This window comes from Oncorhynchus nerka, linkage group LG23 (assembly GCF_034236695.1).
Source record: "Oncorhynchus nerka isolate Pitt River linkage group LG23, Oner_Uvic_2.0, whole genome shotgun sequence".
Taxonomy (NCBI): domain Eukaryota; kingdom Metazoa; phylum Chordata; class Actinopteri; order Salmoniformes; family Salmonidae; genus Oncorhynchus; species Oncorhynchus nerka.
This window is the reverse complement of record NC_088418.1, coordinates 27,480,348-27,493,694: the sequence shown is the minus strand read 5'-3', so window position 1 is coordinate 27,493,694 and position 13,347 is coordinate 27,480,348. Positions and strand designations below refer to the sequence as shown.

Here is a 13,347-nt window from a genome sequence, read left to right as displayed (position 1 = left end):
TCACTTGGCTCTGTCATAACCTCACATGGTCTCTCCTATCATTGCTATGCAGACGACACACAATTAATCTTCTCCTTTCCCCCTTCTGATGACCAGGTGGCGAATCGCATCTCTGCATGTCTGGCAGACATATCAGTGTGGATGACGGATCACCACCTCAAGCTGAACCTCGGCAAGACGGAGCTGCTCTTCCTCCCGGGAAGGACTGCCCATTCCATGATCTCGCCATCACGGTTGACAACTCCATTGTGTCCTCCTCCCAGAGCGCTAAGAACCTTGGCGTGATCCTGGACAACACCCTGTCGTTCTCAACTAACATCAAGGCGGTGGCCCGTTCTTGTAGGTTCATGCTCTACAACATCCGCAGAGTAGACCCTGCCTCACACAGGAAGCAGCGCAGGTCCTAATCCAGGCACTTGTCATCTCCCGTCTGGATTACTGCAACTCGCTGTTGGCTGGGCTCCCTGCCTGTGCCATTAAACCCCTACAACTCATCCAGAACGCCGCAGCCCGTCTGGTGTTCAACCTTCCCAAGTTCTCTCACGTCACCCCGCTCCTCCGCTCTCTCCACTGGCTTCCAGTTGAAGCTCGCATCCGCTACAAGACCATGGTGCTTGCCTACGGAGCTGTGAGGGGAACGGCACCTCAGTACCTCCAGGCTCTGATCAGGCCCTACACCCAAACAAGGGCACTGCGTTCATCCACCTCTGGCCTGCTCGCCTCCCTACCACTGAGGAAGTACAGTTCCCCGCAGCCCAGTCAAAACTGTTCGCTGCTCTGGCCCCCAATGGTGGAACAAACTCCCTCACGACGCCAGGACAGCGGAGTCAATCACCACCTTCCGGGAGACACCTGAAACCCCACCTCTTTCAGGAATACCTAGGATAGGATAAAGTAATCCTTCTCACCCCCCTTAAAAGATTTAGATGCACTATTGTAAAGTGGCTGTTCCACTGGATGTCTTAAGGTGAACGCACCAATTTGTAAGTCGCTCTGGATAAGAGCGTCTGCTAAATGACTTAAATGTAATGTAAATGTACACGGTTATTGAAAAGTCACACAAGGGTAAGCCTACATGAAACACATCCCTTATTTTAAGTGTTTCTAAAATTCTCTATGGGGAAAAATGAATGGTGGAAAAACGGTTGGAACCATTTCCTTGTTTGACCGCTATGTTATATGGTTATTATGACTAATACTGTGGTACTCCATTGTACTTACACAAATAACTGGAGTTGGTCAGCTTTTGACAGCTTAATCCTTTGTCTCTGCATGATCATTTGCCTCCAACTAGTCACTAGCATGAGAAATCTGCAGATTGTTTTGTCTTAGCATACTGGCCTTAGATTAAAAATGTTTTTGGGGTGTTAGCAGCTGTAGATGTTGCACCAGTTTCTTTCATAGCCCTCAAGAAATAAACACTTGGGGGTTTGAGTTTTAACGCACTTTTTTCTGTTATGGGTCAGGATGGATGTCGAGAAGGGCAAGATTGAGGACACGGTAGGCAGCGGCGGCTCCTACTCCATCAAGACCCAGTTCAACTCAGTGGAGCAGTGGACCAAGGCGCTCAAGTTCATGTTGACCAACCTCAAGTGGGGTCTGGCGTGGGTGTCGTCTCAGTTTTACAACCGATAGAGGAGGAAGATAAGGACTCACCCTGGGTGTTCCCCTTGACCCTTCTAAAACCACCATTTCGTCACAATGTATTACTCTCTAAAGTCTCTCTTCTACAATGCTCTCCTTGCTTCCCTATGATGTTTTGAGGGGGTGGGGAGAAGACTGGAGGAAGGACTTTTGAGATGAACCACTGGTGTGAGTTCCAATCCAATAAGCCTTGTTTCCTTGTTTGATTTCCGTATTGACCATTTGAAAGGACAAGATAAAAACTGTTAAATTGTACACATTCAAATCCATCTAGAGTCGTAGGTGTTATGAAGGGAGCTATCTGAGACTTTTGGAGCACATTCCAGGATGGAGTCCTAATAGTAGCTAAGTGGCATCTGGTTGTGTCTTTTCCTTCATATGCACATATCTTATGACACTGTATAAGTGAAAGCTGTTGTTTCCAACTGACCTGTTCAATTCTTATAGATCAGTACACATGAAGGGAAGGAGAGAAGGAGGCTTCTCATGTATCACATGCTTCTTACTGTGCTCCAGAAGCAATACTGGAGAGTCACGTATCTGGTTTTGTGCCTATTTTTCTTCAATTGGTTTGTGTCTTTCTGGTTCAACTCCACTAGCCCCAGAAAAATGTACATTTATTATGTTTTAATAGTTTTTCTCTTACTGTACTGACAAGGTAAAGATGGTTTAATTTCACCATGCATTGGAACAGCATTGGAACGTTTGCACCAAGTGTCTACCGAAAGCTTTGGCGTCGGGATTATGCTGGCTTTTGTCCATTGGCAAATTCAACAAGGCAATCCTTTTACTACAAGTGACTTCTTGGTGTAGATTTAAATGTAGACAAGGAGGCTTGTGGCAGTATTTAATGCCCATATCACTATATGATTTGGTTTTTCAGGTTCATTACACATGAAAATGCCAATAATGGACCCACACAGAACGCCTTATGTAAAAGGATATTTCTAATTCTAACATTTGTATAAAAAAAAGGTAATCAAAATGTAGAGACAGATTGATTGATTGATTACGTAAGTATTCAACCTCCTGAGTCAATACATGTTAAAATCACCCATGGCAGCGATGACAGCTGAGAGTCTTTCTGGGTAAGTCTCTAAATGCTTTGCACACCAGGATTGCATGATATTCTTCAAGCTCTGTCAAGTTGGTTGTTGATCATTGCTACACAGCCACTTATGTCTTGCCAATTTAACTTTTTTGGGATAAAGGGCCAGCATTCAGACTTTTGGATGAAAAGCGTGCCCAAAGTAAACTGCCTGCTACTCAGGCCCAGAAGCTCGGATATGCATATAATTGGTAGATGTGGATATAAAACACTCTTTAATCTGAGGGTCCAGGGTTCAAGTCCCTGTTCGGGCGATGCTTTAATGTTCACATTTCTTCACTACGCTGTCTTTCTGAACTTGCATTTTCCTTGACTTTCCATGACATGTTCGACCTGTGGACAAAACACTCCCAGAGCCAAAACAGCTCAGTCTGAAGACATCCTCACAGTACCGATAAAGTTTGTCAAAACATGTCAAACAATGTTAAAATGAATCCTCAGATTGATGATTGTCTTAATAATCGATAATATTTCAACCGGACAGTATTCAGTAGAAAGGAAAAACAACGAAAGGTGCGCACTCGGTCACGCTCGCAAACCAGCCCTGCATACTTCCTAAGCACTGACAGAAAGGTCTCGTTCTTCTTAATTTTTCAGAAAAGAAGTCTGAAACAATGTCTAAAGACTGTTGACATCTAGTGGAAGCCATAGGAACTGCAATCTGGGTCCGAACCCATTAGAAACTCAATAGGCATTCAATTGAAAACTACCCACATCAAAAGAAATCCCACTTCCTGGATTGATTTTCCTCAGGTTTTCGCCTGCCGTATCAGTTCTGTTATACTCACAGACAGTATTTTAACAGTTTTGGAATCTTTAGAGTGTTTTATATCCACATCTACCAATTATATGCATATCTGAGCTTCTGGGCCTGAGTAACAGGGCACGCTTCCCATCCATATGCCGAAATACTGCCTCCAAGCCAAAAGAAGTTCAACTCCTTGTTCGAAGACTGATTTAAGTCTGTCAATCACACAGCATCATCTGATTTAGGAATTTGCAGTGTGCCATGCTTCTGTGAGAGACAATTTTCATCTTAAGCAGCATTCATTTGGTGGTTTATGTAAAGCCACATTGGTTCTTGTGCTGATTCATTGACTTCGCTGTGTAAAGAAGGCAGATATTGCACACATAAAATCCCTGACGACGACATGATTTGATCATGCAACCTTTTGATCTGGAGTCAGACGCACTACCTTTGCGCCACGAGGTCTTGTACAATGTGTTATTCGGAGGGGATGCCTAGTTCAGATTTTGTTGACTGTATCATTTGGAATGAAGACCTGGTTCTCTGGGGAACTGTACCATCTGACAATGCCCCATCGTCAGCACGTGCCTCTGCCCGGCAGGTTAGGTGTATGAAAATAAGCAAAACCAGACCCCGGATAGCTCAGTCGGTAGAGCATCAGTCTTTTAATCTGAGAATCCAGGGTTCAAGTCCCTGTTCGGGCGATGCTTTAATGTTCACATTTCTTCACTACGCTGTCTTTCTGAACTTGCATTTTCCTTGACTTTCCATGACATGTTCGACCTTTGGACAAAACACTCCCAGAGCCAAAACAGCTTAGTCTGAAGACATCCTCACAGTACCGATAAAGTTTGTCAAAACATGTCAAACCATGTTAAAATGAATCCTCAGGTTGTCGATTGTCTTAATAATCGATAATATTTCAACCGGACAGTATTCAATAGAAAGGAAAAACAACGAAGGGTGCGCACTCGGTCACGCTCGCAAACCAGCACTGCATGCTTCCTAAGCACTGACAGAAAGGTCTCGTTCTTCTTAATTTTTCAGAAAAGAAGCCTGAAACAATGTCTAAAGACTGTTGACATCTAGTGGAAGCCATAGGAACTGCAATCTGGGTCCGAACCCATTAGAAACTCAATAGGCATTCAATTGAAAACTACCCACATCAAAAGAAATCCCACTTCCTGGATTGATTTTCCTCAGGTTTTCGCCTGCCGTATCAGTTCTGTTATACTCACAGACAGGATTTTAACAGTTTTGGAAACTTTAGAGTGTTTTATATCCACATCTACCAATTATATGCATATCTGAGCTTCTGGGCCTGAGTAACAGGGCACGCTTCCCATCCATATGCCGAAATACTGCCTCCAAAGCCAAAAGAAGTTCAACTCCTTGTTCGAAGACTGATTTAAGTCTGTCAATCACACAGCATCATCTGATTTAGGAATTTGCAGTGTGCCATGCTTCTGTGAGAGACAATTTTCATCTTAAGCAGCATTGGTTTGGTGGTTTATGTAAAGCCACATTGGTTCTTGTGCTGATTCATTGACTTCGCTGTGTAAAGAAGGCAGATATTGCACACATAAAATCACTGACCAAGACGTGATTTGAACACGCAACCTTCTGATCTGGAGTCAGACGCTCTACCTTTACGCCACGAGGTCTTGTACAATGTGTTTTTTGGAGGGGATGCCTAGCTCAGATTTCGTTGACTGTATCATTTGGAATGAAGACCTGGTTCTCTGGGGAACTGTACCATCTGACAATGCCCCCTCGTCAGCACGTGCCTCTGCCCGGCAGGTTAGGTTGTATGAAAACAAGCGAAACCAGAGCCCGGATAGCTCAGTCGGTAGAGCATCAGACTTTTAATCTGAGGGTCCAGGGTTCAAGTCCCTGTTCAGGCGATGCTTTAATGTTCACATTTCTTCACTACGCTGTCTTTCTGAACTTGCATTTTCCTTGACTTTCCATGACAGGTTCGACCTGTGGACAAAACACTCCCAGAGCCAAAACAGCTTAGTCTGAAGACATCCTCATAGTACCGATAAAGTTTGTCAAAACATGTCAAACCATGTTAAAATGAATCCTCAGGTTGTCGATTGTCTTAATAATCGATAATATTTCAACCGGACAGTATTCAATAGAAAGGAAAAACAACGAAGGGTGCGCACTCGGTCACGCTCGCAAACCAGCACTGCATGCTTCCTAAGCACTGAGAGAAAGGTCTCGTTCTTCTTAATTTTTCAGAAAAGAAGCCTGAAACAATGTCTAAAGACTGTTGACATCTAGTGGAAGCCATTGGAACTGCAATCTGGGTCCGAACCCATTAGAAACTCAATAGGAATTCAATTGAAAACTACCCACATCATTGACTTCGCTGTGTAAAGAACGCAGATATTGCACACATAAAATCCCTGACCACGACGTGATTTGAACACGCAACTTTCTGATCTGGAGTGAGAAGCGCTACCTTTGCGCCACGGGGTCTCTTACAATGTGTTTTTTGGAGGGGATGCCTAGTTCAGATTTCGTTGACTGTATCATTTGGAATGAAGACCTGGTTCTCTGGGGAACTGTACCATCTGACAATGCCCCCTCGTCAGCACGTGCCTCTGCCCGGCAGGTTAGGTGTATGAAAACAAGAAAAACCAGAGTCTGGATAGCTCAGTCGGTAGAGCATCAGACTTTTAATCTGTGGGTCCAGGGTTCAAGTCTCTGTTTCGGCGATGCTTTAATGTTCACATTTCTTCACTACGCTATCTTTCTGAACTTGAATTTTCCTTGACTTTCCATGACATGTTCGACCTGTGGACAAAACACTCCCAGAGCCAAAACAGCTTAGTCTGAAGACATCCTCATAGTACCGATAAAGTTTGTCAAAACATGTCAAACCATGTTAAAATGAATCCTCAGGTTGTCGATTGTCTTAATAATCGATAATATTTCAACCGGACAGTATTCAATAGAAAGGAAAAACAACGAAGGGTGCGCACTCGGTCACGCTCGCAAACCAGCACTGCATGCTTCCTAAGCACTGAAAGAAAGGTCTCGTTCTTCTTAATTTTTCAGAAAAGAAGCCTGAAACAATGTCTAAAGACTGTTGACATCTAGTGGAAGCCATAGGAACTGCAATCTGGGTCCGAACCCATTAGAAACTCAATAGGAATTCAATTGAAAACTACCCACATCATTGACTTCGCTGTGTAAAGAACGCAGATATTGCACACATAAAATCCCTGACCACGACGTGATTTGAACACGCAACCTTCTGATCTGGAGTCAGATGCGCTACCTTTGCGCCACGAGGTCTCGTACAATGTGTTTTTTGGAGGGGATGCCTAGTTCAGATTTCGTTGACTGTATCATTTGGAATGAAGACCTGGTTCTCTGGGGAACTGTACCATCTGACAATGCCCCCTCGTCAGCACGTGCCTCTGCCCGGCAGGTTAGGTGTATGAAAACAAGCAAAACCAGAGCCCGGATAGCTCAGTCGGTAGAGCATCAGACTTTTAATCTGAGGGTTGGGGGGTCAAGTCCCTGTTCTGGCGATGCTTTAATGTTCACTATTCTTCACTACGCTGTCTTTCTGAACTCGCATTTTCCTTGACTTTCCATGACATGTTCGACCTGTGGACAAAACACTCCCAGAGCCAAAACAGCTTAGTCTGAAGACATCCTCATAGTACCGATAAAGTTTGTCAAACCATGTTAAAATGAATCCTCAGGTTGTCGATTGTCTTAATAATCGATAATATTTCAACCGGACAGTATTCAATAGAAAGGAAAAACAACGAAGGGTGTGCACTCGGTCACGCTCGCAAACCAGCACTGCATGCTTCCTAAGCACTGAGAGAAAGGTCTCGTTCTTCTTAATTTTTCAGAAAAGAAGCCTGAAACAATGTCTAAAGACTGTTGACATCTAGTGGAAGCCATAGGAACTGCAATCTGGGTCCGAAACCATTAGAAACTCAATAGAAAACTACCCACATCATTGACTTCGCTGTGTAAAGAACGCAGATATTGAACACATAAAATCCCTGACCACGACATGATTTGAACACGCAACCTTCTGATCTGGAGTCAGATGCGCTACATTTGCGCCACGAGGTCTCGTACAATGTGTTTTTTGGATGGGATGCGTAGTTCAGATTTCGTTGACTGTATCATTTGGAAAGAAGACCTGGTTCTCTGGGGAACTGTACCATCTGACAATGCCCCCTCGTCAGCACGTGCCTCTGCCCGGCAGGTTAGGTGTATGAAAACAAGCAAAACCAGAGCCCCGATAGCTCAGTCGGTAGAGCATCAGACTTTTAATCTGAGGGTTGGGGGGTCAAGTCCCTGTTCTCGCGATGCTTTAATGTTCACATTTCTTCACTATGCTGTCTTTCTGAACTCGCATTTTCCTTGACTTTCCATGACATGTTCGACCTGTGGACAAAACACTCCCAGAGCCAAAACAGCTTAGTCTGAAGACATCCTCATAGTACCGATAAAGTTTGTCAAACCATGTGATAGAGGAAAATATGGTTGAAATGACTAATTATGTATATATTCCAATCAGAAACTGACTAGTCCAAATGCTATAATGTACGGTACATGTGAGTTTTCCCTCTTGCCCCCTTTCCCAATTGTATATAATGTAGTCAGGAGTTAGTAACAATATAGGTCTGTTCCTTAGTTCATTCAGTTGTACAAATCTCCAGGTGGTGGGAACGGGCCATCTCCAAATGGTCGGCAATGTTGATTTATGCTGACTGGCCTTGACTTCGTGCTGATAACGTGGAGGCTTGAGAGTTAAGAGGGGCCCTCTGTTTGTGAAACGGAACGTTTGGAAAACGCTGACGTCATTTTCAGTTTATAACCTTTGGAAATGTGTGTAAGCATACAGTACTCTCTGGAATTAAACGCTAATTACCTGGCTTTTAAGACTGGTCTCGATCTACTTCATGCATAATTAATGAACTTACAATTCATTAATGAATTAGAAATGAGTGCTAATTGATTTTGGCAATTAAAGCATAAAGGAATTTAGAATTTCTCTATCAATTTGGTCCTTCGAAGAGCCGGATCTAAAATATCCCTCTCTGTGCCTGTAGGTAGTACGCTGCACGGACGAGTTTTGACTCGTTTTACTAAAGACCTGACCTCTGAATTGAGGTTAAAATTGAAACAGGCCTGCGTATTATCACAGAGGACAGAGAGGGTGACTAGATTCAAACGAACAATGCTTATCCCAGTCGGCAGCAGGTAAAGTAGCCTTTATTCTCGAATTTGGGAGGGATTATTTAGGATATTTATTGATTAAAATGTTATGAAGGAGTTGAATTTGATCAATAATAGGTGCTTGAATATTCCGAACAAATAAAATGGGTTTCTACCGGGGGTATTAACCAGGATATCGATAAAATGGAAGCAGGGCCGAAATTGACCTGAGGTAAGGTGCGCTACCAACAAATAAACTAGAGCTTAATACGGCCTGGTTTTGCAAGCCAAGGATTATTAACCTGTTAGTACTCTAGGGGCAGTATTCAATTTTTGGATAAAAAGACGTGCCCGTTTTAAGCGCAATATTTTGTCACGAAAAGATGCTCGAATATGCTTGGAATTGATAGTTTTGGAAAGAAGAGAGTCTTACGTTTCCAGAACTGCAAAGATTTTCACTGTGAGTCCCTTAGAACAAATGCTTCGAGCAAAACCAAGATGTATGACCGACCAGGAAATGAACAGGATTTTTGAGGCTACGTTTTCCATGATCGCCTTATATGGCTGTGAATGCGACAGGAATCAACGGACACTTTATCTTGTTTCCCCAAGGTCTCTGCAGCATTGTGACGTATTTGTAGGCATATCATTGGAAGATTGACCATAAGAGACTACAATTGCCAAGTGTCCCTCTTGGTGTCTGCGTGGCATTTGGTGCGCAAAAGTCAGCTCCCAGTGTTTTTCCATTCGAATCAGACAACAAAGCAGGCTTCAAGGACGGTGCTTTCAATGGAGAGAAATATGAGAAACCACCTTCAGGATTGATTCAAACAACGTTTTCCATGTTTCAGTCGATATTATGGAGTTAATTCGGAAAAAGTTCGACGTAGGTGACTGAATTTTCGGTTAGTTTCGGTAGCCAAATGCATAGTAACAAAAGGGAATGATGTGTCCTACACAAGAATCTTTCAGGAAAAACTGGACATCTGCTATGTAACTGAGAGTCTCCTCATTGAAACATCTGAAGTTCTTCAAAGGTAAATTATTTTATTTTATTCCTTGGCTGGTTTTTGTGAATATGTTGCGTGCTAAATGCTAACGCTAAATGCTAAGCTAGCTATCACCACTCTTACACAAATTATTGATTTTCTCTGGTTCTAAAGCATATTTAGAAAATCTGAGATGACAGGATTGTTAAGAAAAGGATAAGCTTGAGAGCAGGCATATTTATTTCATTTCATTTGCGATTTTTAGAAATCGCTAACGTTGCGTTATGGTAATGAGCTTGAGGCTGTAGTAACGATACCGCATGCGGGATGGGGCGGACTATGAGGTTAAGGAGTGATATAGTACGCATTGGAGAATTAGGACCCTTGTTCCGTACAAATAGGATGGCCAATAATTCAATAAACATACCTAAATAAAGTTTTTACCTAATAGTCTATCTGTATATGGGAAACTGACTGTGGAAAGTAGCAGATAGATATGTTAAAACAGGTGAGGATAAATTAGGCTTGGTGAGAAGGCAGGGTAATTCTAGGCGAACAGAATAAATGAACCTGTACAATGCTGAAAGAAATTAATATCAAATGATACGTGATTAGTCTAGAGTAGTGAGATTTGAGACATTTTACGTTGAAAGTCCCAAAAGGAATATCCTACGGGTGAAATTGAATGTCCGATCAAAAGTCTTCTATAGACGTGGTTCACAGGAGAGGTCAACTTAGTCTAGAGAAGTGAGATTCGAGACATTTAACGTTGAAAGTCCCAAAAGGAATATCCTACGGGTGAAATTGAATGTCCGATCAAAAGTCTTCTATAGACGTGGTTCACAGGAGAGGTCAACTTAGTCTAGAGAAGTGAGATTCGAGACATTTAACGTTGAAAGTCCCAAAAGGAATATCCTACGGGTGAAATTGAATGTCCGATCAAAAGTCTTCTATAGACGTGGTTCACAGGAGAGGTCAACTTAGTCTAGAGAAGTGATATTCGAGACATTTAACGTTGAAAGTCCCAGAAGGAATATCCTATGGGGAAAATGTGATGTCCGATCAAAAGTCTTCTATGGACGCGGTTCAGAGGATGGAAAATACATACTGATTATTTTTAAAGGGACACACACGTAGTCAGACAGAATAGTAACTAGAAGTAACTAAGTAACGGTAAATTACAAATTTATAGAACTGCACGCACATAGAATTTAAAATTATATAGAAGGGCATAGATAAGTGTTTAAAGACCATAGCTACTAGTAACGGTAAGGATTAAGAATGGGGAGAAATGCCTCGAAAGAAGCCCCAGAACTGACGGGAGATCGAGCGATGTATGTATGGGGGGGTCTTTCCCGGTTTTTAGTAGTCAGTGTTCTTGATAGTGAAAAGTGATCGTGTGGTTTTACAAAGGCGGGCAGATTTGTGTCTATAGCCAAGCAACGGAATTGCTAGACACTCAATGGGGCTATATAGTGCAACGCTTTGGACTATAAATTAGGTAAGAATAGTTTAATCGTAAGTTGTGATTGTTTTTCTGATTATTGATTTTTGGTTAAGGTAACACCAGTGAATTTGAACAAAAAGTAACGTATTCTAAAAATGATCTGAATTCGTCCCTCATTGCGGGAACAAATAAAATGTCTTATCTTAAAGGGACAGTGCATGGTAATCACAGTGGTTTGAGTGCATGACAGTGGAAAAAATATTGTGGGACGACAATTCGAAGATAGAAAAATAAGTTACATGATACATCAAGAGATTTAAAACGAACGATGTGAAGGGATCATCAGAATTATTGGGAATAGAGTTGTAATTAAAATACTACGTCAAAGACGAGACAGGTATTTAGAGCAAAATGGATTCTAAATCATAACAAAGAGACAATTATGATTTATGCCCATCGAAAAGCTTTTATAAAATTGGCGAATTTAGAAATGTTGGTTGGGGTGGTAAATTATAATTCAGGATTAGAACAGATGTGATAAATTAGGTTTGGTTAATCGAACAAGAATGATTTACAATCCATTTGAAGTCGCTACGAATTGGCAGGTTGAGCGCTTGATGATGACGTCACTAGCGAGACACTTTTGTCACCAGAGACTGGGAATAACGGAGCAAACTGTATGGCTGTTAGTGTGTGTATCGAGGCTTCGAGTAACCTTTCAGAAGTTGAGATAAAAGTGTTTTGTTTATTTGTTTATTGGTTATAGTCAATTTTAGGGTTTGATTTAACTTAGTTGAACAGTGTGTTCTGGCGGGTTTAGGTAGAACTCTTTGTTCCGGAACGGATGAGAGTTAACCAAAATAAGTAAATTAAAGGAGCCATGAGAGAAATGTGAATGCATATTTATTAAATATCGGGGATTAAATTACGGATTCCTTACACTGTGAAATGTACGACATTTGCGGCAAAGAGAAAAAGTAACGCATTGGATAATAATGTTATCGGGTGAATTGTATCTAAAGGTAGCATGGTCATTTAAGTAAACATATCCGTAGACGATGTTTAAAACTTATGATTATTGATTTGAGTCAAAGGGGAATTATCATTAGGTTTTAGTTATAGTTCACTTATTGAGTTTCTGATTCGAGGTAGCATTAGTGAATGATAGTTAGGGATGTGGTGGCTCACTTTTAGAGGCCTCCTGGGATTATAATTTTGGGGGAGAGTGCAGCTTTAAACGACCAAATTGAAAAAGGTCTGCAAATTATATATATATAAAATAACTGTTAGAACGATTTGTTTTAGTGCAAGGAGATTTTAAAGAGGCACGCTCACATATGGAACCTTATGAGATGTTTTTTTATGGGTTTGAATCATACAGGTGACTATTTCTATTGTAAGGATAAAGGGATCTTTATGTCTAATATGGTATGGCCTTTTGACCTTATCATGACTGGCTTCTGAGGTCTGATCAGCCTCAGGGGAGAGTCATTTGTATAATGAATGGAGTCATATTGAGTTACTAGTTTTAACCTGTTGCTTCTACCCTCTACTTTTTTGAACATTCTGTTAAAAATCGCGCAACATTTCAGCGCCCTGCTACTCATGCCAGGAATATAGTATATGCATTTGCTTAGTCTGTGTGGATAGAAAACACTCAGACGTTTATAAAACTGGTTAAATCACTGCTGTGGCTTTACCAGAACGGCATTTACATCGAAAAGCACAGGAAAAACTGATCACTGAAAATGGGAAAATATATCCATGCGCTACTTGAACCCATTGATAAAGGTGAACCACAATTAATTGACTGAGGTTGCCGTACCTACAGCTTCCACACGGTGTCTAGAGTCTTGTCATTGCCCTTCGAGTTTTTTCTTGGTCAAACACATGCAGGGCACCGTATTTCCTCAGGTCTAGGACCGGATATTTTCGTTGAGTTTCTAGCCGGACATTTTTCCAGACGGACAGCTAATGATCTTTACATCGCCTCCTGATGAATTTTATCGCTTATTAACGTTTACTAATACCTAAAGTTGCATTACAAACGTATTTCGAAGTGTTTTGTGAAAGTTTATCGTCGACTTTTTTGAATTTAAAAAATGACGTTTACGTTTTGAAACAATGTTTCTTTCGTTTTATCACACAGTCTACATATAACACATATCTAGGCTTTATATGGACCGATTTAATCGAAATAAAGACCCAA

The 13,347-nt window shown here is 41.6% G+C and overlaps 5 non-coding genes across 5 annotated transcripts; 4 read left to right on the top strand and 1 right to left on the bottom strand.

Moving 5' to 3' along the window:
* The first annotated feature begins 4,131 nt into the window (after positions 1-4,131).
* trnak-uuu (transfer RNA lysine (anticodon UUU)) lies at positions 4,132-4,204 on the top strand. The gene has a single exon. It is a non-coding gene; the product is annotated as a tRNA-Lys (tRNA).
* Positions 4,205-5,331: 1,127 nt separating this feature from the next.
* trnak-uuu (transfer RNA lysine (anticodon UUU)) lies at positions 5,332-5,404 on the top strand. The gene has a single exon. It is a non-coding gene; the product is annotated as a tRNA-Lys (tRNA).
* A 749-nt stretch (positions 5,405-6,153) lies between these two features.
* trnak-uuu (transfer RNA lysine (anticodon UUU)) lies at positions 6,154-6,226 on the top strand. The gene has a single exon. It is a non-coding gene; the product is annotated as a tRNA-Lys (tRNA).
* A 511-nt stretch (positions 6,227-6,737) lies between these two features.
* On the bottom strand, positions 6,738-6,809 carry trnaw-cca (transfer RNA tryptophan (anticodon CCA)). Its single transcript has one exon. It is a non-coding gene; the product is annotated as a tRNA-Trp (tRNA).
* Positions 6,810-6,975: 166 nt separating this feature from the next.
* Positions 6,976-7,048, top strand: trnak-uuu (transfer RNA lysine (anticodon UUU)). The gene has a single exon. It is a non-coding gene; the product is annotated as a tRNA-Lys (tRNA).
* Positions 7,049-13,347: the final 6,299 nt, after the last annotated feature.